Source organism: Panulirus ornatus, chromosome 9 (assembly GCF_036320965.1).
Source record: "Panulirus ornatus isolate Po-2019 chromosome 9, ASM3632096v1, whole genome shotgun sequence".
In the NCBI taxonomy this organism is placed as follows: Eukaryota; Metazoa; Arthropoda; class Malacostraca; order Decapoda; family Palinuridae; genus Panulirus; species Panulirus ornatus.
In genome coordinates, this window is record NC_092232.1 from 43,899,758 (window position 1) to 43,927,257 (window position 27,500).

General features: G+C 42.8%; 1 protein-coding gene across 3 annotated transcripts in view; it reads right to left on the reverse strand.

Moving 5' to 3' along the window:
- Nucleotides 1-27,500, reverse strand: part of LOC139750378 (uncharacterized) — a 470,005-nt gene that overhangs the window by 96,434 nt on the left and 346,071 nt on the right. The window contains exon 1 of one of the 3 annotated variants that reach the window (XM_071665108.1): nucleotides 4,342-4,438. The exons of 1 other annotated variant lie outside the window; for it this stretch is intronic. The gene's annotated coding sequence lies outside the window, so the exon portion shown is untranslated. Of the gene's footprint in view, nucleotides 1-4,341; nucleotides 4,439-27,500 lie in introns of those variants that run through there. One more of the 3 variants, XM_071665109.1, reaches the window with a different exon arrangement.

Sequence of the window (27,500 nt, forward strand, 5' to 3'; positions counted from 1 at the left end):
CAGTGGGGACGTGTTATGTCTCAACAGCCAGTGAAGTACAGGTCAGGTACAGCACCACCTGGCGAGGTACAGGTCAGGTACAGCACCACCTGGCAAGGTACAGGTCAGGTACAGCACCACCTGGCGAGGTACAGGTCAGGTACAGCACCACCTGGCGAGGTACAGGTCAGGTACAGCACCACCTGGCGAGGTACAGGTCAGGTACAGCACCACCTGGCAAGGTACAGGTCAGGTACAGCACCACCTGGCGAGGTACAGGTCAGGTACAGCACCACCTGGCAAGGTACAGGTCAGGTACAACACCACCTGGCGAGGTACAGGTCAGGTACAGCACCACCTGGCAAGGTACAGGTCAGGTACAGCACCACCTGGCGAGGTACAGGTCAGATACAGCACCACCTGGCAAGGTACAGGTCAGGTACAGCACCACCTGGCGAGGTACAGGTCAGATACAGCACCACCTGGCGAGGTACAGGTCAGGTACAGCACCACCTGGCGAGGTACAGGTCAGGTACAGCACCACCTGGCGAGGTACAGGTCAGGTACAGCACCACCTGGCGAGGTACAGGTCAGGTACAGCACCACCTAGCGAGGTACAGGTCAGGTACAGCACCACCTGGCGAGGTACAGGTCAGGTACAGCACCACCTGGCGAGGTACAAGTCAGGTACAGCACCACCTGGCGAGGTACAAGTCAGGTACAGCACCACCTGGCAAGGTACAGGTTAGGTACAGCACCACCTGGCGAGGTACAAGTCAGGTACAGCACCACCTGGCAAGGTACAGGTCAGGTACAGCACCACCTGGCGAGGCACAAGTCAGGTACAGCACCACCTGGCGAGGTACAGGTCAGGTACAGCACCACCTGGCGAGGTACAGGTCAGGTACATCACCACCTGGCGAGGTACAGGTCAGGTACAGCACCACCTGGCGAGGTACAGGTCAGGTACATCACCACCTGGCGCTAATGTATTATGAAATTGACCCCGTCAACCAGAAGCAGCAGTGGCGCCTCTCCCACCTGTTGCACCACGGTTCTCACTCTTACCATCTGCACCACCTGTTGCACCACGGTTCTCACTCTTACCATCTGCACCACCTGTTGCACCACCGTTCTCACTCTTACCATCTGTACCACCTGTTGCTCCACTGTCACCATCTGCCCCACCTGCTGCACCACCGTTCTCACTCTTACCATCTGCACCACCTGTTGCTCCACGGTTCTCACTCTTACCATCTGCACCACCTGTTGCTCCACTGTCACCATCTGCCCCACCTGCTGCACCACGGTTGTCACTCTTACCATCTGCACCACCTGTTGCACCACGGTTCTCACTCTTACCATCTGCACCACCTGTTGCTCCACGGTTCTCACTCTTACCATCTGCACCACCTGTTGCTCCACTGTCACCATCTGCCCCACCTGCTGCACCACCGTTCTCACTCTTACCATCTGCACCACCTGTTGCTCCACCGTTCTCACTCTTACCATCTGCACCACCTGTTGCTCCACTGTCACCATCTGCCCCACCTGTTGCACCACGGTTCTCACTCTTACCATCTGCACCACCTGTTGCACCACGGTTCTCACTCTTACCATCTGCACCACCTGTTGCTCCACTGTCACCATCTGCCCCACCTGCTGCACCACCGTTCTCACTCTTACCATCTGCACCACCTGTTGCACAACGGTTCTCACTCTTACCATCTGCACCACCTGTTGCTCCACTGTCACCATCTGCCCCACCTGCTGCACCACCGTTCTCACTCTTACCATCTGCACCACCTGTTGCACAACGGTTCTCACTCTTACCATCTGCACCACCTGTTGCTCCACTGTCACCATCTGCACCACGGTTCTAATCCTTACCATATGCACCACCTGTTGCACCACTACTCCCATCTGCCCCACCTGTTGCTCCTCTACTACCACCACCATCTGCCCCACCTGTTGCTCCACCACTACCACCACCATCTGCCCCGCCTGTTGCACCATGGTTCTTACGGTTACCTTCTGCACCACCTGTTGCAACACTACCACCATCTGCCCCACCTGTTCCACCATGGTTACCTTACCTTCTGCACCAGCACCACTCTCTCCCCTGTCCACCACCACCACCATCTGTCCCATCCGCTGCTCCACTATCACCATCTGACCCACCTGTTGCTCCACCACCACCACCATCTGCCCCACTTGTTGCTCAACCACCACCACCATCTGTCCCACCTGTTGCTCCATCACCACCATCACTATCTACCCCACCTGTTGCTCCACCACCATTTGCCCCACCTGTTGCTCCACCACCATTTGTCCCACCTGTTGCACCACCATCATCAAATGCCCTCACCTGCTGCTCCACCCACCACCACTACCATCTCCCCCACCTGTTGCTCCATCACCACCACCAACTGCCCCACCTGTTGGTTCACCACCACCACCACCATCATCTGCCCCACCTGTTGCTCCAACACCATCTGCCCCACCTGTTGCTCCACCACCACCACCATCTGTTCCACCTGTTGCACCATCACCACCATCTGCCCCACATGCTGTTCCACCACCATCACCATCTACCCCACCTGCTGCTCCACCACCACCACCATCACCATCTACCCCACCTGTTGCTCCACCATCACCATCTACCACACCTGTTGCTGCTCCCTCACCATCACCATCTACCCCACCTGTTGCTGCTCCCTCACCATCACCATCTACCCCACCTGTTGCTGCTCCATCACCATCTACCCCACCTGTTGCTGCTCCCTCACCATCACCATCTACCCCACCTGTTGCTCCACCATCAACACCACCATCATCCCCACCTGTAGCTTCTCCCCCACCATCACCATCTACCCCGCCTGTTGCTCCACCACCCACCTGTTGCACCTCACCTCCATCTCCCGTCCCGTGCTGTGCACATCTCCCTCCCTCCGGCACTTCCATCCTTGTTGGTGGGTTCTGTTACCCCAAGTCCTGCCCTCTCACCCTCACCTCACCAACACACTCACGTCAGTAATGCATCACTATCAACTTCTTCTACCGCCAACACATGCAATGTCTGTCTGTATCAATATCACTTCTACCGCCATAGACCCGTTCAGATCTGCTGGGGTTCATAGTCTACCTCGACCCACGCCATATTCCCCTTACCGTTTTCCCGTCAGCGTGTCCGTTGGTTACATTAGAGAAAACTTTAATGTTGCAGACAACAGAACCAGGTAGAGCCACTTAACCTGGTCGTACCATGCAGGTAGAGCCAGCTAACCTGGTCGTATCAAGCAGGTAGAGCCAGCTGACCAGGTCGTATCAAGCAGGTAGAGCCAGCTAATCTGGTCGTATCAAGCAGGTAGAGGCAGCTAACCTGGTCGTATCAAGCAGGTAGAGCCAGCTAACCTGGTCGTATCAAGCAGGTAGAGCCAGCTAACCTGGTCGTATGAGGCAGGTAGAGCTAGCAAACCTGGTCGTATGAAGCAGGTAGAGCCAGCTAACCCTGGTCGTATCAAGCAGGTAGAGCCAGCTAACCTGGTCATATCAAGCAGGTAGAGCCAGCTAACCTGGTCGTATCAAGCAGGTAGAGCCAGCTAACTTTGGTCGTATCACGCAGGTAGAGAGAGCTAACCTGGTTGTATCAAGCAGGTAGAGCCAGCTAACCTGGTCGTATCAAGCAGGTAGAGCCAGCTAACCTGTATCACGCAGGTAGAGAGAGCTAACCTGGTTGTATCAAGCAGGTAGAGCCAGCTAACCTGGTCGTATCAAGCAGATAGAGCCAGCTAACCTGGTCGTATCAAGCAGGTAGAGCCAGCTAACCTGGTCGTATCAAGCAGGTAGAGCTAGCAAACCTGGTCGTATGAGGCAGGTAGAGATAGCTAACCTGGTTGTATCAAGCAGGTAGAGCCAGCTAACCTGGTCGTAACAAGCAGGTAGAGCCAGCTAACCTGGTCGTATCACGCAGGTAGAGGCAGCTAACCTGGTCGTAACAAGCAGGTAGAGCCAGCTAACCTTGGTCGTATCAAGCAGGTAGAGCCAGCTAACCTTGGTCGTATCAAGCAGGTATTTCTTGTTCAAAAATCGTATTGATCGTGAGCGGTGCCGTAGCCGCCCCTCCTCGTCCGTCAAACCCTCCCCTACACTGGGTCAGCCCAGTGCCTTCCTTCTTTCCCCCCCCCCCCCTAACCTCACACGACTGACAGTAACCACAAGTGTACCATCGCCTGCAAAATAATAATACCAAGCATTTCTGCCACTACAGTGGCAGAAGGACCTTGTTTCCTTTCTCTCTCTTTTTTTTTCTTCTTTCTTAACACCACGCATCTCGATTTTCACTCATCACACACGTAGGACCTGCAGTGAGGTTCCTGGGTCACTGTGGACGTAGGTGGTTGGAGGTGAGGCGGGAGGCGCGGTGTACCGCTCGACGGCGTTGGGTGGACTGGGAGACGTTGAGTGACACTCGCCTGAGCCAACGAGCTGGCTGGCGTTGCTAGGCAACCCCCGGGGCCTCACCTCCCACGCCCGCCAAGCCATCCTGCGCCCTATGTCGCCAAGGAGGGCGTGCATGGACTCCCAGGGCACTCGCCCATTAACCGCGTAAGACTATTGTAATTAGCAGTAGTGTGACGGGCATTTGAGAAACCGAGGCGCAAAAACTGCACTCACCGGGCTTCGTGCGGTGAGGTGGTGGCTGGCTACACACACACACACACACACACTCTCGCCACCTCTCCCGCCACACAGTAAATGTACTTTACTATAACACCCTCACCCTCCTTCTTTCACTCAGCTGGCTCCCTCCACAGCCAAGGTCAGAGTTCATTCATATCACCGTATGGGAGCCTAGCCTAGCCTCCCTCACCTGCACATTTGTGTCTGTATATATCATTAATATCCCTGGGGATATGGGAGAAAGAACACTGCCCCCCACGTATTCCCTGCGTGTCGTAGAAAACGACTGAAAGGGGAGGGAGCGAGGGGGCTGCTGGAAATCCTCCCCTCCTGTTTTACTTTTCCAAAACAAAGAACAGAGAAGGGGGCCAAGTGAGGATTTTTTTTCCCCCTCTAAGGCTCAGTCATCTGATCTTAACACTACCTCGCTAACGCGGAAATGGCGAATATGGATGAAATATGAAGTACATATATCATTATCTCTGAGGACATCACCCTGTTTAGATCTGTTGGTTCACATTTTCCCTGCCTCAGTCAACCCAGTTAAACCTTACCTGCATGATATATATTAGAACCTCAGGAATGGGTCATGTACAAATGCTTATATGATAATTATTAACACAAACATCATATATAATTATCTCTGATTCTTCATATTTACATCAATTTTACAACCTGCTTTGATTTTTTTTTTCATAAGCTCAAAAATAAGTCAGAGTAGATGTAGTTCATCACGCATCAAAATATCATTGACCCATCTCTAACTCGATCGGACTGTGAAGAAAGCTTAACCTGTAAGGATGTTAGATTAAATTCCATTTGTTTTATAGATAATGAACAGAAACATTTACTTTCACTAAATAATACTAATGATGATAATAATGATAATGATAATAATAATAATGATAATAATAATAATAATAATAATAATAATAATAATAATAATAATAATGATAATAATAATAATAATAATAATAATAATAATAATAATAATAATAACAATAATAATGATAATAATGATAATAATAACAATGATAATAATGATAATAATAACATTGATGATAATGATACTAGTATAATGATAATAATAACAATGATAATAATAATAATAATGATAATAATAATAATAATTATAATGATAATAATAATAATAATAATGATAATAATAATAATTATGATAATAATGATAATAATAAATTTTTTTTTTCAAACTATTCGCCATTTCCCGCGTTAGCGAGGTAGCGTTAAGAACAGAGAACTGGGCCAACCCACCCACATACGCATGTATATACATATACGTCCACACACGCACATATACATACCTATACATTTCAACGTATATATATATATATATATATATATATATATATATATATATATATATATATATATATATATATATATATATATATATATATATATATATAGTTAAGAGTAAATGTGAATAAGAGCAAGGTTATTAGGTACAGTAGGGTTGAGGGTCAAGTCAATTGGGAGGTAAGTTTGAATGGAGAAAAAACTGGAGGAAGTGAAGTGTTTTAGATATCTGGGACTGGATCTGGCAGCGGATGGAACCATGGAAGCGGAAGTGGATCATAGGGTGGGGGAGGGGGCGAAATCCTGGGGGCCTTGAAGAATGTGTGGAAGTCGAGAACATTATCTCGGAAAGATAAAATGGGTATGTTTGAAGGAATAGTGGTTCCAACAATGTTGTATGGTTGCGAGGCGTGGGCTATGGATAGAGTTGTGCGCAGGAGGATGGATGTGCTGGAAATGAGATGTTTGAGGACAATGTGTGGTGTGAGGTGGTTTGATCGAGTGAGTAACGTAAGGGTAAGAGAGATGTGTGGAAATAATAAGAGCGTGGTTGAGAGAGCAGAAGAGGGTGTTTTGAAGTGGTTTGGGCACATGGAGAGGATGAGTGAGGAAAGATTGACCAAGAGGATATATGTGTCGGAGGTGGAGGGAACAAGGAGAAAAGGGAGACCAAATTGGAGGTGTAAAGATGGAGTGAAAAAGATTTTGTGTGATCGGGTCCTGAACATGCAGGAGGGTGAAAGGAGGGCAAGGAATAGAGTGAATTGGAGCGATGTGGTATACCGGGGTTGACGTGCTGTCAGTGGATTGAAGCAGGGCATGTGAAGCGTCTGGGGTAAACCATGGAAAGCTGTGTAGGTATGTATATTTGCGTGTGTGGACGTATGTATATACATGTGTATGGGGGGGGTTGGGCCATTTCTTTCGTCTGTTTCCTTGCGCTACCTCGCAGACGCGGGAGACAGCGACAAAGTATAATAATATATATATATATATATATATATATATATATATATATATATATATATATATATATATACACACAGACATATTCATATATACACATGTACATAATTCATACATGCTACCTTTATTCATTCTCGTCGCCAACCCACCACACATGAAGTGACAACCCCCTCCCCCCGCATGCGCGCGAGGTAGCGCTAGGAAAAGACAACAAAGGCCACATTCGTTCAGATTCATTCTCTAGCTGTCATTTATAATGCACCGAAACCATAGCTCCCTTTCCACATCCTGGCCCACAAAACTTTCCATGGTTTACCCCAGACGCTTTACATGCCCTGGTTCAATCCATTGACAGCACGTCGACCCTGGTATGCCACATCGTTCCAATTCACTCTATTCCTTGCACGCCTTTCACCCTACTGCGTGTTCAGGCCCCGATCGCTCAAAATCTTTTTCACTCCATCCTTCCACCTCCAATTTGGTCTCCCACTTCTCCTCGTTCCCTCCACCCTTTGTCAATCTTTCCACACTCATTCTCTCCATGTGACCAAACCATTTCAAAACACCCTCTTCTGCTCTCTCAGCCACACTCTTTGTTACCACACGTCTTTTTACCCTTTCATTACTTACCCGATCAAACCATCTTACACCACATATTGTCCTTAAACATCTCGTTTCCAACACATCCACCCTCCTCCGCACAACCCTGAGAAGGAGATGGAGTGAGTATTTTGAAGGTTTGTTGAATGTGTTAGATGATAGAGTGGCAGATATAGGGTGTTTGGGTCGAGGTGGTGTGCCAAGTGAGAGGATTAGGGAGAATTGTTTGGTAAACAGAGAAGAGGTAGTGAAAACTTTGCGGAAGATGAAAGCCGGCAAGGCAGCGGGTTTGAATGGTATTGCAGTAGAAACTATTAAAAAAGGGGGTGATTGTGTTGTTGACTAATTGGTAAGGATATTTATTGTATGTATGGCTCATGGTGAAGTGCCTGAGGATTGGCGGAATGCATGCGTAGTACCATTGTACAAAGGCAAAGGGGATAAAGGTGAGTGTTCAAATTAGAGGTATAAGATCATTAAGTACAGTAGGGTTGAGGGACAAGTCAATTGGGAAGTAAGCTTGAATGGAGAAAAACTGGAGGAAGTGAAGTGTTTTAGATATGTGGGAGTGGATTTGGCAACCGATGGAACCATGGAAGCGGAAGTGAATCATAGGGTGGGGGAGGGGGCGAAAGTTCTGGGAGCGTTGGAAAATGTGTTGAAGTCGAGAACATTATCTCGGAAAGCAAAAATGGGTATTTTTGAAGGAATAGTGGTTCCTACAATGTTGTATGGTTGCAAGGCGTGGGCTATAGATAATAATAATAACAATAATAATAATAATAATAATAATAATAATAATAATAATAATAGTAATAATAATAATAATAATGATAACGATAATAATAATAATGACAATAATAGCAATAGAAATAATAATATTGATAATAATAGCAATAGAATTAAAACAATGATAATAATGATGATAATGATAATGATAATAATAATAATAATAATGATAATAATAATAATAATAATAATAATAATAATAATAGTGATAATAATGATAATAATAATAATGATAATAATAATAATAATAATAATAATAATAATAGTAATGAGAAGAGCAATGATATTAATGATGATAATAATACTAATGATGAAAGGGTGCAGGTACATATCCTGATAATTTACACAATAATCACACTTATAGATAAAGGAATAATGATAGACAGATGCTGTCCACAGTTGCTGCAATTTTCTTTTTTCCATTGCGGTAACTTGTACTGTAAAAAAGGCGGTCCTGTATTCTGTCTGCAGTGGTTGCCAGACGTACGACAACTAACCCATATACACAATTGTAGACACATCGAGGAAGATGCCAGACGTACAACAACTAACCTCCGTGCACGGTTGTACACACACCGAGGAAGGTGCCAGGCGCACGATTACCATCCCCCCCATACACGGTGCAAGTAATTCACCCATTTCCTTGGCAGGATGGATATTGCTGTTTGCTAGCGTGATATATACCTAGGGAAATATTATGTTATATAGTATATGATTCAGAACACCGGTCTTTTTTCTGTGTTGTCGCGCTAAGAAAGTTACCAGACGCATGAGACTAACCCACTTACACAATAGCCAATGAACTACCAATATCCTTTGCTGGAAAGACACATTGGTTGCTGGGTAATACGCTTTCGGAAAAATATGTTAGTTTTCGTTGAAAGTTTTTGCCGGCAGTATAGGAGGCAGGAAGAGGTCTCCGGGTTGTACCACTTAAGAATGTCATTCCACCGTTCTCCGACGAAACAAAACAATTGTTTATCATTGTCGGATCGCCTGCCCAGTGTGATCCTATGATCAATGGTTAGCTAGTCAGGTGCATCCAAGTCCTCCTCCCAAGAGCAAATAGACGAGAGCCAGAATATGCTAACACTTGAAATCAAGATTTTTGGATTTTACCTTTCTTGATATTGCTGCAATTTATCACATACGTTATCATTATATTTTTGTCGTCAGTTATGCATCCCTACGTGGGATAAATGAATTATTTTTTGCTTATTTCCCTCTGACTTTTCATCTCCACCATAACTCTGGTCTTTAACCTGATCCGTAAGGGTCAGGTCAAAGGCCAATGGTGACGTTGTTGTAGTAAAGAGGAGGATGTAGTGAAGATGTGTTTATCGTGGGTGTAGTGAAGATGAGTTTGTCGCGGATAAAGAAGTTGGTAGTTTGTGTTTGCAGTGATAATACCTCAGCCACAGAAGAAAATGAACAGAATCTACTGATCACACAGGGCAGCAATAACCGACTGTATGAGGTTTTAACCATGTCACTGATTGGGATACACTCCAAGCTGAGGCGGGAGGCCGTCTCTATTTTCAATTTCCTCGAGACATTTTTCTTCTAACACAAAAAGTCTTGGGGCCTACACGAGGTGAGACTACAGTGGACCTAATCCTGTCTTTCACTCGATTCATGACTGAGAATGTTATTGTTTAGAGAGAGTCCTTTAGTGACCACATTTGACATTATCTGTGATGTGAAGGTCAATGACTACACAGAGTCACCATGACTACAGCAAGGTAGACTGCATTAGGATGGGAAGGTAGCTGGTTCAAAGTTGAATGGCAAATTCTGATGAATGGTCTCCATTTTCAAAGAGAGTTTGAGGTGTTCAAAGAGGTGGTTGAAGAAGTAATTTGCAGGTTTGTACTAAAGAAGACTAGAATAATAAAGAATAGAAGAACCTTCCTGGCTCAACAGAATGATAGAAAAAGCACGCAGAAAGAGGCAACATTTATGGAGACGATACAGACAACCAGGAGAGCATGAATGTTATACACTATAAAAGACAACTTAGCAAAGCCACCAAGGCAGTGAAGAAAGCTCGGAGGAGTTTGAGTAAATCCTTGCTGGAAATGTCAAGGAGAGCGAATCTTTCCTCAAGTGATATAATTCTAAGTCAAGAGTGAAAGAAATGCTAATGATGATAATGATATAAAGACTGCCTCACTTCTGAATGAATACTTTTGCTCGGAATTCACAGAAGAAATCCTACAAGTCCAACCAGACCCTGTTAAGGTTTTTACTAGATCACAGGAAGAACATGTGTCTATTCTTGACTTGTCTCCTGAGCTGGTGCTTCGAAAACTGTTAAACCTCAAATCCGGCAAAGGTTCCTGAAGTAGATGGTTTACACTCTCCACATCTCGAGAATATTGTGTATGAGACTAGGTTCCTCCTCAGTGATATCTTTCAGGCTGCTCTAAGAGAGAGTACAGTCCCTAGCGCCAAGGTGTCTCAGTTATTCAAGAAAGGATGACTTGTCTTAATATCAAATTACAGAGCTATTAACCAAACAAGCCAGGTCAGTCAGGTAAATGGATGTCACTCTGAAAGATGCTATGAAGTCACACCTGGTCCACTTCAAGCTTGTCAAAAGCAGTTAACATGGATTCATAAGGGGTCGTTCTTGCCTCACAAATTTACTTCAGTTCTTGGAGGATGTCACCAGATACCTTGGCGAGGGTCAACCAATTGAAATATCTCGACTTCATTAAAGCCTTTGATAAGGTCCACCCACAATAGATTGATCAGAAAATGAAAGCTCGCGGGCTACCCGGCAAATTTCAGACTGGATTGAGGAATGGCTCAGGGACCATAAACAGAAAATGGTTATCAATAGAATGTCATCAAACTGGTCACTTGTAACTAATGGTGTGCCCTAAGGATCTGTGCTGGGGCCGATGTTGTTCATTAAACATACTGGTGACACTAATATACATGCAGATGACATTAAGTTGTTCACAAGAACTGTGTCAATAGTTGATGCTGTCTACATACAGGACGGCCTGAGAGCCATGTCTGACTAGTCCACTGAGTGGCAAATGTTAGTCATCCTCGACAAGTGTGTTGTGCTACATGTGGGACACAGTAACCCACAGTATGATTATTACCTTGGTGACAGACACATGGAGTCAGAGCCTGAGAAGTGTGATCATTCGTCAGTCCTTCAAGGTACAGAAGCAACGTGTAACTGCAGCTTAGAGAGCTAACCAAGTCTTGGGTATGATAAAAAAAGGGCCTTTATCTACATAGGCCAATATGTCGTGTGTACGTTGTATAAGACCTTGGTGAGATATCGCTTAGAGTATTGTATACAAGCATGGAGGAAACACCTGCGTACAATGAGATGTTGATCTACTTGAGAAGGTGCAAAGGAGGCGGGATACAATGATACCTGAGCTCCTAACCATAGAGTAAGATCAGAGGCCTAGAAACTTCAGTCTGGCAACACTATAGACTAATCATCTTCCAGCCGACCGCGCAGAAGTGTTTAGAATTCGAAAAGGTTACGTGAAAGTTGACCCAGAAATATCCTTCACTATGGGAAAAACTATGACAAGATGTCATCACTATAAATTGTTCAGACATCATACACGGTTGGATGCTAGGAACTATTTTTTTTTCTTTTTCGCAAGAGGATATTGACCACTGGAATGACCTTTCCCATGCAGCAATAGTAGATGTTAGTATCAGTGCCTGGGAAAGGTCACCTCAACAGTACCTAAGACGTAGAGAGACGGTATACACGAGCCAGGCCAGTTTTCGTCTGGCTCCCAGCACGTCGCCTTCTGGCTTCAAGACCTGGCTACATCGTAACCAGTGCAGGACTCAAGTAAAGTCAAGATTTTTCCTCTTTTAATGTAAGCTGAGACGGCACAGCCATCTCATTAACGCTGTTTCCTGGCGCTACCCTTTCATTGCTTACTCGATCAAACCACCTCCCACCACATAGTGTCCTCAAACATCTCATTTCCAACATGTCCACCCCCCTCCGCACAACCCTGTCTAGATGCCCATGCCTCGCAACCATATAACATTGTTAGAATCACTATTCCTTCAAAGATACCCATTTTTGCTCTCCGAGATAACGTTCTCGCCTTCCACACATTCTTCAGTGCTCCCAGAACCTTCGCCCCCTCCCCCACCCTGTGACTCGCCTTTGCATCTATGGTTCCATTCGCTGCTAAGTCCACTCCCAGATATTCAAAACGCTTCACAAAAATATTCAACAAAATTCTATCGGAGGCCAGGTGCCAAATGACTGGAAACTAGCAAATTTTACTCCTATATATAAAAGCGGAGACAAAAAGTGTGCCTTGAACTACCGCCTAATTAGTCTTACGTCAATGTTAGGTAAAATAATGGAAAAATACTACGAGATAATTTGTCACGTTTCTAGAACACAAAATCAAATCAGAAAACAACAGGGCTTCCGCAATAGATCCTGCCCGACGAATGTGCTGGAATTTCTTTATGTTATTTATCAAAACTGGAACGGAAAATTACCATCTGATGTCGTGTATTTAGATTTCCAAAAGGCTTTCGATAAAGTACCTCATAAGAGACTATTATATAAACTCAAAGCACACGGAATCGGTGAAGAACTCTGTACATGGATCAGAGACTGGCTTACCGGAAGAAAGCAGCGGCGAAGCCTCGGATTGGCTAGACGTAACGAGTGGTGTGCCACAGGGGTCGGTCCTAGGCCCAATTCTTTTCATAATATACATTAATGACCTAGAACTCGGTCTCATATCTAAGATCTGGCGATACTAAATTATGAGGTAGAGATGTAAACAGGCGGGACTGCGAAATGACTCAAAGAGATCTTAACTTACTAGCAGAGTGGTCAGACTGATGGTAAATGAAGTTTAAAGTAGATAGCTGTAAAGTTATGCAGTTTGGAGACAGGAATATACGTTACCACTACAAACTATTCGGAAACTCTCCAACTAAAGTAGATGAAGAAAAGGACCTTGGAGTTATCATGAGCAACAATTTGAAATACACTAAACAGTGTCAAGCAGCAAGTGAAAAAGGCAATCAAATATTAAGTTTCATAGCCAGGAACATAGATTTTCGACATCAGAAACAATTCTCACACTTTATAATTCTCTAGCAAGACCAAAGCATGAATATTCAATCCAGTTTTGGTCCCCAAACTATAAGGAAGACGAGGAAAAATTAGAGCAAGTACAAAGACGCGCAACAAAAATGATCCCATCACTTAGAAATCTGGCTTATGAAGAGAGGCTAAAACGATTGGATCTCTTCTCCCTTAAAAAACTTGAGACTTCGCGGCGAATCAATCCAAGTGTTCAAAATTCTGAACAAGTTCGATAAGGTAAATCACGAATATCTTTTCGAAATACAAGAAAATACAGTTACCAGGACAAATGGAATAAAACTCAAAGCTAAATGATGTAGTACGGACGTGGGAAAATGCTTCTTTTCTTATAAGTGTGTTGAGCACTGGAATAAGTTACCGTCAGACGTAGTGAATGCTAAGACTATAAATACCTTCAAAAATCGTTTGGATAAATACCCTATAAATGCATAAACGACAGCGGTAACGGGGGCGCTAGAGGGCTAAAGTGCAGCAGCGGGGGAAGTCGACTTGGTGATAACTTAAAAAACTGCTGAGCGGAATCACATTTTTTGTTGTTGTTTTTTGGCGTTATATCCTTTTTTTTTTTTTCTTTTTTCAGACAACCCATTCGTGGGCCAGTCAGTCAGGCCTCCTATTGCCTGTCTCTCTCATGGAAACAAGACACTGGTGCCGTTGGTGTACCACGGACAAATGCCGCCCTGGTGCGAGGCTACACAACCCCGCCGCCGTCGCCTATTGTGACAGCTTGGGAGGCGTGGGCTGAAGCTGCTATGGCGCCAAACATCAGGACATGAATTTAGTGACAACCTGGAGGTTATATAGCCCCTCAAACTGCTGAACTTGTGGCCTTATGGTCTACAGTTGCTGAACTTGTGGCCTTATGGTCTACAGTTGCTGAACTTGTGGCCTTATGGTCTACAGTCTTGATTCTTGACGGGTTTGTTATGGTTCCGGGTATATATAGAGCGTGATGGAGGTGGGAAGGTACTACAGTCTCTTGTTGGGCTTGACTTGGTTTACTACGGTAACTTCGTGTGCTCCACTGGCCCATCCTAGCTTCCTCTCCCTACTCGAAACCCTCCCTACCTTCTCTCTTCCTTCCTCATCTCCGAACTCTACTCCCATTTCTTTCATCACTCATTTTCTTTCCCCTCCTGCTCCTCGAATTAATTATGAAGCGATATACATATATTCTCATCCTAAAAAGAATTCTTGGATTAGTTTATGATCAATTATGAATGTGATAAAAGAATTAACAGGTTCATTATAACCTTAGGCTCTTGCCCACGTAAAATCCACCGCTTGAATCATACATATTCTCATTTCGTGTCTTGGGACGATTTCTCACATGAATATTGGTTACATGCTTTCCAAACCAACCATGAATATCTAACAGATATCAATTCCCCCATACCCATAATATATATATATATATATATATATATATATATATATATATATATATATATATATATATATATATATATATATATATATATATATATATTGGAAAGGATCACAATTTTGCGCGTGATCAAGTATATTCCTTTGAGTCCACGGGGAAAATGGAACACGATAAGTTCCCAAGTGCACTTTCGTGTAACAATCACATCATCATGGGAGATACAAGAAAGAAATATAAGTCAGCTGATATACAACGGAGAGACGTAGCTAGAACGCCATTTGGTAAACAAGTGATTGTCTAAGACAGACAACGAGCGTATCATAAAATTATGTGGACAAGAAGGGGAATTGTTTACAAATTTTATCAACAATAAAGCTATCCACTTTATATAGGCCTTCACTAATATCAAGGTTATAATTCTTTGGGTATTTGATAATAGAAAATTCAATGATATTTCTCGTTGTCCTGGAGTTATAGTTAATATCTGAGATGGTATTACTCCAGTCAGTACAATAATCGTAGTTTTTGACGTGATTTATCAAGGCATTTGATTCTTGTCCTGTTCTTATACTATATCTATGTTGCTTAAGTCTTATAAAAAGATCCTTACTAGTCTGCCCAACATAAAACTTATCACAATGGCACTTTATAGATGCACCCAGGAGAATTTTCTGATGAGTTCCTGATTAAGATATTCTTTATAGTATTATTGTTGATAAAGGCAACATTTACATGAAAGGATTTAAGCAACTTGGGAAGTAAAGTAAAATTACTATTAAAAGGGAGAACTAAAAGATTCTTGGCGTCAATGGAAGGTTTGGGTTCAACTCTTATAAAATGATTTCTTTGTTAACTTAAGGGATTTATCAATGAAAGATCTACGGTACTTTAACTTAGATCCAATAGAATATATCTTCTCAAACTCATCAATAAACTCTGGACTGCAAATACGTAGTGCCCTTAGGAACACATTGAAATTATGATAATTTACCTCTGTCATGTTGAGATGAGTAATAATGGATATATGAGCATACATTGGTAGGTTTTCTAAGGGTATTACTTAAACTTGTTTCCTTGCCTATGGATCATGCAGTCTAAAAATGGTAACATACCATTATTTTAATTTTCTACAGTAAATTTGGTGGAAGGTACTAAATAGTTAAGCAAGGGGAGAAATGTTTAAATTTTTATTCGTTGGCCAAACACAAAGAACATCATCTACATACCTAAACCAAATTGCATTAGAAGGCAAGATATCCATTATTAATTTTTTTTCAAAGAATTTCATACAAAGATTACTTAGGACATATTGCTAAAATCCTTCATTGTAAATTTTGCCTTCAGCAACAATAATACCATAAAGAATATCTTAATCAGGAACTCACTAGAAAATTCTCCTGGATGCATGTATAAAGTGCCATGTAGAAATTGTGACAAGTTTTATGTTGGGCAGACTGGTAAGGATCTTTCTGTTAGACTTAAACAACATAAATATAGTGTGAGAACAGGACAAGAATCAAATGCCTTGTTTAATCACGTTAAAAACTACGATCATTGTATCGACTGGAGTAATGCCATCTCCGTTACTAACTCTTTACCTCACTCTTTTTATTACCACACATCTCTCTCACCCTTTCATTACATACTCGATCAAACCACCTCACACCACATATTGTCCTCAAACATCTCATTTCCAACACATCCACCTTCCTCCGCACAACCCTATCTATAGCCCATACCTCACAACCATATAACATTGTTGGAACCACTATTCCTTCAAACATACACATTTTTGCTCTCCTAGACAACGTTCTCGCCTTCCACACAGTCTTCAACGCTCCCGGAACGTTCGCCCCTTCCCCCACCCTGTGACTCACCTCCGCTTCCATGGTTCCATCCGCTGCCAAATACACTCCCAGATATCTAAAACACTTCACTTCCTCCAGTCTTTGTGTATTCAAACTTACCTCCCAATTTACTTGTCCCTCAACCCTACCGAACTTAATAACATTGCTATTATTCACATTTACTTTCAGCTTTCTTCTTTCACACACTTTACCAAACTCAGTCACCAGCTTCTGCAGTTTCTCACCCGAATCGGCCACCAGCGCTGTATCATCAGCAAACAACTGACTCGCTTCCCAAGCCCTCTCATCTACAACAGACTGCATACTTGTCCCTCTCTCCAAAACTCTTGCATTCACCTCCCTAACAACCCCATCCATAAACAAATTAAGAAACCATGGAGACATCACGCATCCCTGCCGCAAACCGACATTCACTGGGAACCAGTCACTTTCCTCTCTTCCTACTCGTACACATGCCTTACATCCTCGATAAAAACTTTTCACTGCTTCTAGCAACTTACCTTCCACACGATATACTCTTAATACCTTCATCTCTATCATATGCCTTCTCCAGATCCATAAATGCTACATACAAATCCATCTGTTTTTCTAAGTATTTCTCACATACATTCTTCTGAAAACACACTGCTCTTTCCCAGTCTGATGCTCTGTACATGCCTTCACCCTCTCAATCAATACCCTCCAATATAATTTTCCGGGAATACTCAACAAACATATACCTCTGTAATTTGAACACTCACCTTTATCCCCTTTGCCTTTGTACAATGACACTATGCATGCATTCCGCCAATTCTCAGGCACTTCACCATGAACCATACATACATTGAATATCCTCACCAACCACTCAACAGCACAGTCACCCCCTTTCTTAATAAATTCCACAGCAATACCATCCAAACCCGCCGCCTTGCCGGCTTTCATCTTCCGCAAAGCTTTTACCACCTCTTCTCTGTTTACCAAGTCATTCTCCCTGACCCTCTCACTTCACACATCAACTCTTTCCCACCACCTCTGACACATATATCCTCTTTGTCAATCTTTCCTCACTCATTCTCTCCATGTGACCAAACCATTTCAAAACACCCTCTTCTGCTCTCTCAACCACACGCTTTTTATTACCACACATCTCTCTTACCCTTTCATTACTTACTCGATCAAACTACATCGCACCACATTGTCCTCAAACATCTCATTTCCAGCACATCCACCCTCCTGCGCACACCTCTATCTATAGCCCACGCCTCGCAACCATATGACATTGTAGGAACCACTATTCCTTCAAACATACCCATTTTTGCTTTCCAAGATAATGTTCTCGACTTCAACACATTTTTCAACGCTCCCAGAACTTTCGCCCCCCACCCCCCCCACCCTATGATTCACTTCCGCTTCCATGGTTCCATCTGCTGCCAAATCCACTCCCAGATATCTAAAACACTTCACTTCCTCCAGTTTTTCTCCATTCAAACTTACCTCCCAATTTACTTGTCCCTCAACCCTACTGTATCTAATAACCTAGCTCTTACTCACATTTACTCTAAGCTTTCTTCTTTCACACACTTTACCAAACTCAGTCACAAGTTTCTGCAGTTTCTCACCCGAATCGGCCACCAGCGCATTATCATGAGCGAACAACAACTAACTCCCTTCCCAAGCTCTCTCATCCACAACAGACTGCATACTTGCCCCTCTTTCCAAAACTCTTGCATTCACCTCCCTAACAACCCCATCCATAAACAAATTAAACAACCATGGAGACATCACACACCCCTGCCGCAAACCAACATTCACTGAGAACCAATCACTTTCCTCGCTTCCTACACGTACACATGCCTTACATCCTCGATAAAAACTTTTCACTGCTTCTAACAACTTGCCTCCCACACCATATATTCTTAATACCTTCCACAGAGCATCTCTATCAACGCTATCATATGGCTTCTCCAGATCCATAAATGCTACATACAAATCCATTTGCTTTTCTAAGTATTTCTCACATACATTCTTCAAAGCAAACACCTGATCCACACATCCTCTACCACTTCTGAAACTCTGCTCTTTCCCAGTCTGATGCTCTGTACATGCCTTCACCCTCTCAATCAATACCCTCCAATATAATTTTCCCGGGAATACTCAACAAACATATACCTCTGTAATTTGAACACTCACCTTTATCCCCTTTGCCTTTGTACAATGACACTATGCATGCATTCCGCCAATTCTCAGGCACTTCACCATGAACCATACATACATTGAATATCCTCACCAACCACTCAACAGCACAGTCACCCCCTTTCTTAATAAATTCCACAGCAATACCATCCAAACCCGCCGCCTTGCCGGCTTTCATCTTCCGCAAAGCTTTTACCACCTCTTCTCTGTTTACCAAGTCATTCTCCCTGACCCTCTCACTTCACACATCAACTCTTTCCCACCACCTCTGACACATATATCCTCTTTGTCAATCTTTCCTCACTCATTCTCTCCATGTGACCAAACCATTTCAAAACACCCTCTTCTGCTCTCTCAACCACACGCTTTTTATTACCACACATCTCTCTTACCCTTTCATTACTTACTCGATCAAACTACATCGCACCACATTGTCCTCAAACATCTCATTTCCAGCACATCCACCCTCCTGCGCACACCTCTATCTATAGCCCACGCCTCGCAACCATATGACATTGTTGGAACCACTATTCCTTCAAACATACCCATTTTTGCTTTCCAAGATAATGTTCTCGACTTCCACACATTTTTCAACGCTCCCAGAACTTTCGCCCCCCCCCCCCCCCCACCCTATGATTCACTTGCGCTTCCATGGTTCCATCTGCTGCCAAATCCACTCCCAGATATCTAAAACACTTCATTTCCTCCAGTTTTTCTCCATTCAAACTTACCTCCCAATTTACTTGTCCCTCAACCCTACTGTATCTAATAACCTAGCTCTTACTCACATTTACTCTAAGCTTTCTTCTTTCACACACCTTACCAAACTCAGTCACAAGCTTCTGCAGTTTCTCACCCGAATCGGCCACCAGCGCATTATCATCAGCGAACAACAACTAACTCCCTTCCCAAGCTCTCTCATCCACAACAGACTGCATACTTGCCCCTCTTTCCAAAACTCTTGCATTCACCTCCCTAACAACCCCATCCATAAACAAATTAAACAACCATGGAGACATCACACACCCCTGCCGCAAACCAACATTCACTGAGAACCAATCACTTTCCTCGCTTCCTACACGTACACATGCCTTACATCCTCGATAAAAACTTTTCACTGCTTACAACAACTTGCCTCCCACACCATATATTCTTAATACCTTCCACAGAGCATCTCTATCAACGCTATCATATGGCTTCTCCAGATCCATAAATGCTACATACAAATCCATTTGCTTTTCTAAGTATTTCTCACATACATTCTTCAAAGCAAACACCTGATCCACACATCCTCTACCACTTCTGAAACCACACTGCTCTTCCCCAATCTGATGCTCTGTACATACCTTCACCCTCTCAATGAATACCCTCCCATAAAATTTCCCAGGAATGCGCAACAAACTTATACCTCTGTAATTTGAGCACTCACCTTTATCCCCTTTGCCTTTGTACAATGGCAATATGCAAGCATTCCGCCAATTCTCAGGCACCTCACCATGAGTCATACATACATTAAATAACCTTATCAACCAGTCAACAATAGTCACCCCCTTTTTTAATACATTCCACTGCAATACCATCAAAACCCGCTGCCTTATATACACAAACACACACACACACACATATATATATATATATATATATATATATATATATATATATATATATATATATATATATATCCCTGGGGATAGGGGAGAAAGAATACTTCTCACGTATTCTCTGCGTGTCGTAGCAGGCGACTAAAAGAGGAGGGAGCGGGTGGCTGGAAATCCTCCCCTCTCATTTTTTTTTTCCAAAGGAAGGAACAGAGAAGGGGGCCTGGTGTGGATATTCCCTCAAAGGCCCAGTCCTCTGTTCTTAACGCTACCTCGCTAATGCGGGAAATGGCGAGTATAATATATATATATATATATATATATATATATATATATATATATATATATATATATATATATATATATGGAAAGATGGAGTGAAAAAGATTTTGAGTGATCGGGGCCTGAACATGCAGGAGGGTGAAAGGCAGGCAAGGAACAGAGTGAACTGGATCGATGTGGTATACCGGGGTCGATGTGCTGTCAATGGATTGAATCAGGGCATGTGAAGCGTCTGGGGTAAACCATGAAAAGTTCTGTGGGGCCTGGATATGGAAAGGGAGCTGTGGTTTCGGGCATTATTGCATGACAGCTAGAGACTGAGTGTGAACGAATGGGGCCTTTGTTGTCTTTTCCTAGCGCTACCTCGCACACATGAGGGGGGGAGGGGGATGTTATTCCATGTGTGGCGAGGTGGCGATGGGAATGAATAAAGGCAGACAGTGTGAATTGTGTGCATGTGTATATATGTATGTGTCTGTGTGTGTATATATATGTGTACATTGAGATGTATGGGTACGTATATTTGCGTGTGTGGACGTGTATGTATATACATGTGTATGGGGGTGGGTTGGGCCATTTCTTTCGTCTGTTTCCTTGCGCTACCTCGCAAACGCGGGAGACAGCGACAAAGCAAAATAAATATATATATATGTATATATATATATATATATATATATATATATATATATATATATATATATATATATATATATATATATATATATATATATTTTTTTTTTTTTTTTATTTTGCATATATATATATATATATATATATATATATATATATATATATATATATATATATATATATATATATACATATATGTATAATTTTTTTCATACTATTCGCCATCTCCCGAGTTGGCGAGGTAGCGTTAAGAACAGAGGACTGAGCCTTTGAGGGAAATCATACAAACCTCCAACAGCCAGGATCGAACCTGGGACCCATGTGCAACACCAAAGCCACGCTCACGGTAAGACCATCTGGGAGTCCATCAGTCCTCTACTCTCCAAGTATTAGTCGTAGCGACGTCCTGTATCGAATTCCCCTTCAATAATTGATACTAACCCAGAACATATCATTGATATCCTGGAGGAATTTAACTATTTTCTATAACCGTGTATTGCGTTGTGAAGGTTAGGAAGGGATAATCAAAACATTTCTCTGGCTGCCGGAGCTGCAGTGAGGCAGCGTCCGCGACCCACTACTTCCCCGTGAGGATGGGACCAGGACACGCGACTCGGTCGTTTCCAGTGTGACTGTTATCATGTGTGTCCCGGGGAAGAAGGAGTGATGGCAGAGCCTTCAAGTGGAGCGTGTGGGCTCCTTCCTCCACATCGGACTGAGGACACAAAGAGAGGTGGTGGCAGAGCAACGCATCTCCGTCCTCTTACCTTAACATATACAAACTCTCATTAAGAGCTTACAAGGTTAATTATTTCATAGATGTTCATTTATTTTCACCAGAAGGAAATGTGACAAGCATCTAAATTCACCCTTTATGTTTACTAATGGATCGTCTGTCTCTTTAGATGAAGTAACACACACACACACACACACACACACATATATATATATATATATATATATATATATATATATATATATATATATATATAATATATATATATATATATATATATATATACATATACATATATATATATATATATATATATATATATATATATATATATATATATATATATTTTTTTTTTTTTTTTTTTTTTTTTTCAAACTATTCGCCATTTCCCGCGTTAGCGAGGTAGCGTTAAGAACAGAGAGCTGGGCCATTGAGGGGATATCCTCACCTGGCCCCCTTCTCTGTTCCTTCTTTTGGAAAATTAAAAAAAAAATTGAGAGGGGAGGATTTCCAGCCCCCCGCTCCCTTCCCTTTTAGTCGCCTTCTACGACACGCAGGGAATACGTGGGAAGTATTCTTTCTCCCCTATCCCCAGGGATAATATATATATATGTATATATATATATATATATATATATGTATGAAGAATGTATGTGAGAAATACTTAGAAAAGCATATGGATTTGTATGTAGCATTTATGGATCTGGAGAAGCCATATGATAGAGTTGATAGAGATGCTCTGTGGAAGGTATTAAGAATATATGGTGTGGGAGGAAAGTTGTTAGAAGCAGTGAAAAGTTTTTATCGAGGATGTAAGGCATGTGTACGTGTAGGAAGAGAGGAAAGTGATTGGTTCTCAGTAAATGTAGGTTTGCGGCAGGGGTGTGTGATGTCTCCATGGTTGTTTAATTTGTTTATGGAAGGGGTTGTTAGGGAGGTGAATGCAAGAGTTTTGGAAAGAGTGGCAAGTATGAAGTCTGTTGGGGATGAGAGAGCTTGGGAAGTGAGTCAGTTGTTGTTCGCTGATGATACAGCGCTGGTGGCTGATTCATGTGAGAAACTGCAGAAGCTGGTGACTGAGTTTGGTAAAGTGTGTGAAAGAAGAAAGTTAAGAGTAAATGTGAATAAGAGCAAGGTTATTAGGTACAGTAGGGTTGAGGGTCAAGTCAATTGGGAGGTGAGTTTGAATGGAGAAAAACTGGAGGAAGTGAAGTGTCTTAGATATCTGGGAGTGGATCTGGCAGCGGATGGAACCATGGAAGCGGAAGTGGATCATAGGGTGGGGGAGGGGGCGAAAATTCTGGGAGCCTTGAAGAATGTGTGGAAGTCGAGAACATTATCTCGGAAAGCAAAAATGGGTATGTTTGAAGGAATAGTGGTTCCAACAATGTTGTATGGTTGCGAGGCGTGGGCTATGGATAGAGTTGTGCGCAGGAGGATGGATGTGCTGGAAATGAGATGTTTGAGGACAATGTGTGGTGTGAGGTGGTTTGATCGAGTAAGTAACGTAAGGGTAAGAGAGATGTGTGGAAATAAAAGGAGCGTGGTTGAGAGAGCAGAAGAGGGTGTTTTGAAATGGTTTGGGCACATGGAGAGAATGAGTGAGGAAAGATTGACCAAGAGGATATATGTGTCGGAGGTGGAGGGAACGAGGAGAAGAGGGAGACCAAATTGGAGGTGGAAAGATGGAGTGAAAAAGATTTTGTGTGATCGGGGCCTGAACATGCAGGAGGGTGAAAGGAGGGCAAGGAATAGAGTGAATTGGAGCGATGTGGTATACCGAGGTTGACGTGCTGTCAGTGGATTGAATCAAGGCATGTGAAGCGTCTGGGGTAAACCATGGAAAGCTGTGTAGGTATGTATATTTGCGTGTGTGGACGTATGTATATACATGTGTATGGGGGTGGGTTGGGCCATTTCTTTCGTCTGTTTCCTTGCGCTACCTCGCAAACGCGGGAGACAGCGACAAAGCAAAAAAAAAAAAAAAGAAAATATATATATATATATATATATATATATATATATATATATATATATATATATATATATATATATATATATATATATATATATATATATATATTCCTATGAGTCCACTGGGAAAATGAAACACGATAAGTTCCCAAGTGCACTTTCGTGTAATAATCATCATCAGGGGAGACACAAGAGAGAAATATAGCAGTCAGTTGATATATATCGAAGAGACGAAGCTAGGACGCCATTTGGTAAACATGCATATATATATATATATATATATATATATATATATATATATATATATATATGTATGTATATATATATACATATATATATCGTGTTCCGAACTTCAAATCAACAGAAAGTTGTAAATATTTCCTCCCACGAGCGAGTGTAACTTGTGCAAGTGTAACTGTAATCATCTGAAACTTGGTCAACATGACTGAAGGAACACAAGAACTAGTTCTATTGACGTACGTCTCACAGACGACGTACAGGTACACCCATGCGTCATAACGTACAGCAAGCCCAAGTAACTAGCAGCGTTAACATTAATAATTCAATGGTCAGCAAAGATTTTCTCCCATGGGAAAACAATATCTGTTTCTTATTTCGGAATTGCTCGATTACCCATAGTTTTATGTTCCAGCATACTCGCATATCATTACGTACAGTATATACGTACCAGTGCTCTGAAGACCATTGAAAAAAAAATTATCAAACAGCTATTTTCATTGTTCATGAAGTGCAAAAGCTTCTTTTTTTGAAAGCACTTGAAAGTCTAGATCAATGAGTCACCACCAGGTGCCTTCAGAAACACGACTGGATATGTTAGGACATTCAAACAGTGGCCGCTCAGTCCTGAGTAGCAGTTCTCTGTCACTCGCAGGCCAGAACTCACGTGTGAACAGCGTCTTTTCCACTCTGTTGACAGACTGTGTCTTTTGTGTATTCAAATGTTGTGCTGATACCCCCACCCACCATCATAATGACGAGAAACTGTGTAAATAAGTCCGAATTCTTTCTGCTTCATCTGCGGTGAACTGACATTCAAGTGAATGACCTGGATTAAAGATGGTTCCCCATATTTGTTGATCTACGTGTATCAGGCTTCTCACACCTGGGGCAAAAGGTTCACGCCGTATGCCTTTTTACTCTCCCTATGGTTTGGGAGAGAACCGAAAGATCACGCTCTGGAGTGCTATTCCTGCCGAAGCAAATATGAATGGGATAACATCAAGATCTAAACATACTGTTAAAATATCCTAATTTACTATCTGCTATGAGGCCAATACCTCACAGTCAGGAATTACCTGTGCACAGAGCCTCCAAGAAACGTGACACTGAGTGATGATGAGTCTGGTGATGAGGAAGTAGACCAAGTAGAGGACAATATGCATCCAACATTTGAGGCAAGCTGTTCTTCAAGTGAACCACATTTGCTGAGAGAAGAAGATCTTAATGATCTCGTTCGCGATTTAATTTTGTCTAAGAAGTAAACCAAACTTTTGGATTCCAGGTTAAAGGGCTGGGATCTACTCTAGAATGAAAGCAAAGTTTGTTTTTCATCGTGATCGCCATGTCGTTTTCAAAGACTTCTTCTCCCTTGTAGATGGTCTGGTGTTTTGCAATGCTGTTCGTTCTGTTGTAGAGTCACTTGGGCCACGAATACAACACAGAAGAGTGGCGCTTGTTTACTAACTTATCAAAAGTAAGCTTGAAAGCGGTTCTGCTCCACAACGGAAGTAAGTTCCCCTCCGTTCTTGTGGCTCACGCAGTTACTATGAAGGAATCGTAAGATAACATGAAGTTTCTTTCGGAAAAAAAATTTAAGTATGGAGACTTGAAATGGAATGTAGGTGGTGACCGAAAGATTGTGTGGCACTTTTTAAGTGGAATGCATGTGGTGACCTAAAGATTGTGTGGCACTTTTTAAGTGGAACGTAACTTGGTCACAACTCGGTTCTGCTGTTTCCTCTGTGTGTAGGACGGCCAGGACGAGAGCAATCATTATGTAAAGAAAGTTGTGGCCCAAACGAACATCACTGACTCCATATGGAAGTCGAATGTCATCCATCTTCTCCTCTTCTTGATCCTGGGGACAATTCGTCTGCCTCCTTTGCTGCACATTAAGCTCAGGTGGATGAAGAACTTCGTCTAAGGTAGGGATAAAACTGGCCATAGATGGATTCACATATTGGAGGAATAGATTTCCCAAGAATCAGTGATGCAAAAATGCAAGGAGTTTGTGGGACCACAGATCAGGGAACTGTTTCCAGATGAAAAGTTCAATGAAGAGCTAAATGAAGTTAAGAAAAAAAGATGGCTGGCTGGCATTTAAAGAGAGTTTGCAAAGATTTTCTTGAGGGAGAATCACAGATCAGAAAGCTCCTGTGGTGTTGTATAAGATCTATTGACTTCATATAAAACTCTTGGGTACAATACGAGTCTAAAAATTCCCCTTTGGGACTCGCACTTAAAGACTTTTTCCTGGAAAACCTTGGGTCAGTCAGTGATGAACATGGCGAAAGACTTCACCAGGGAATTGTGGACACGCAGAAGCGGTACTAAGGAAAGTGGAGCCTTTCTATGTTGGTAGACTACTGCTGGACACTAAGGAGAGATGCTCCTGAGGCCAAATATTACCAAAAAATCGGGCACTTCTACAATTTAAAGGCAAGTTTAATTCAGTATAATACCAGCCATATTTATGAATGAGTAATATACACATATTGTACAGTTCAATTGCTCTGTCACTTTAAAATCATGCTTGATAGAAAAATCTAAAAATAAATTCGAATTCAGCGTAAACAAATACCATAAAGTCCATCTATTTCGTGGAACACGAAAAAAAAGAAAAAAGTTAGAAATTTGTTGACCACTGATAATCAATGGAGAAAACGTCGTGTCTGCGAAAGAAAACGATGCAAAACAAACACTGGCCAAGGAAGCCTCTTGCAGGCGACGTGGAGTGTAAACATGTTGACCTTCAAGGTGTTGGGCGTGACGTCACCGTCGAGTGTCACACACTGAGGTCGAAGTCTGGCAAACGCGCTCGCCTGCCTACGTCGTCCGAGGCCTCTCTGCTCCTCCCACCCTCACTTACCACCACCTCCACAGTGGTCATCTGGACGCAACACCTGCGTTACCAACAGTGTGCCCCGAAGCACTGTGTCCAGAAGGAGGCTTGCTATACTGTATAGCTGGTCATGTGTTACGTCTGCTTCTGAGTCGGGCAAGGTAGATCAGAGGGCAAGGTAGATCAGAGGGCAAGGTAGATTAGAGGGCAAGTTAAATCAGAGGGCAAGGTAGATCAGAGGGCAAGTTAAATCAGAGGGCAAGGTAGATTAGAGGACAAGGTAGATCAGAGGGCAAGATAGAT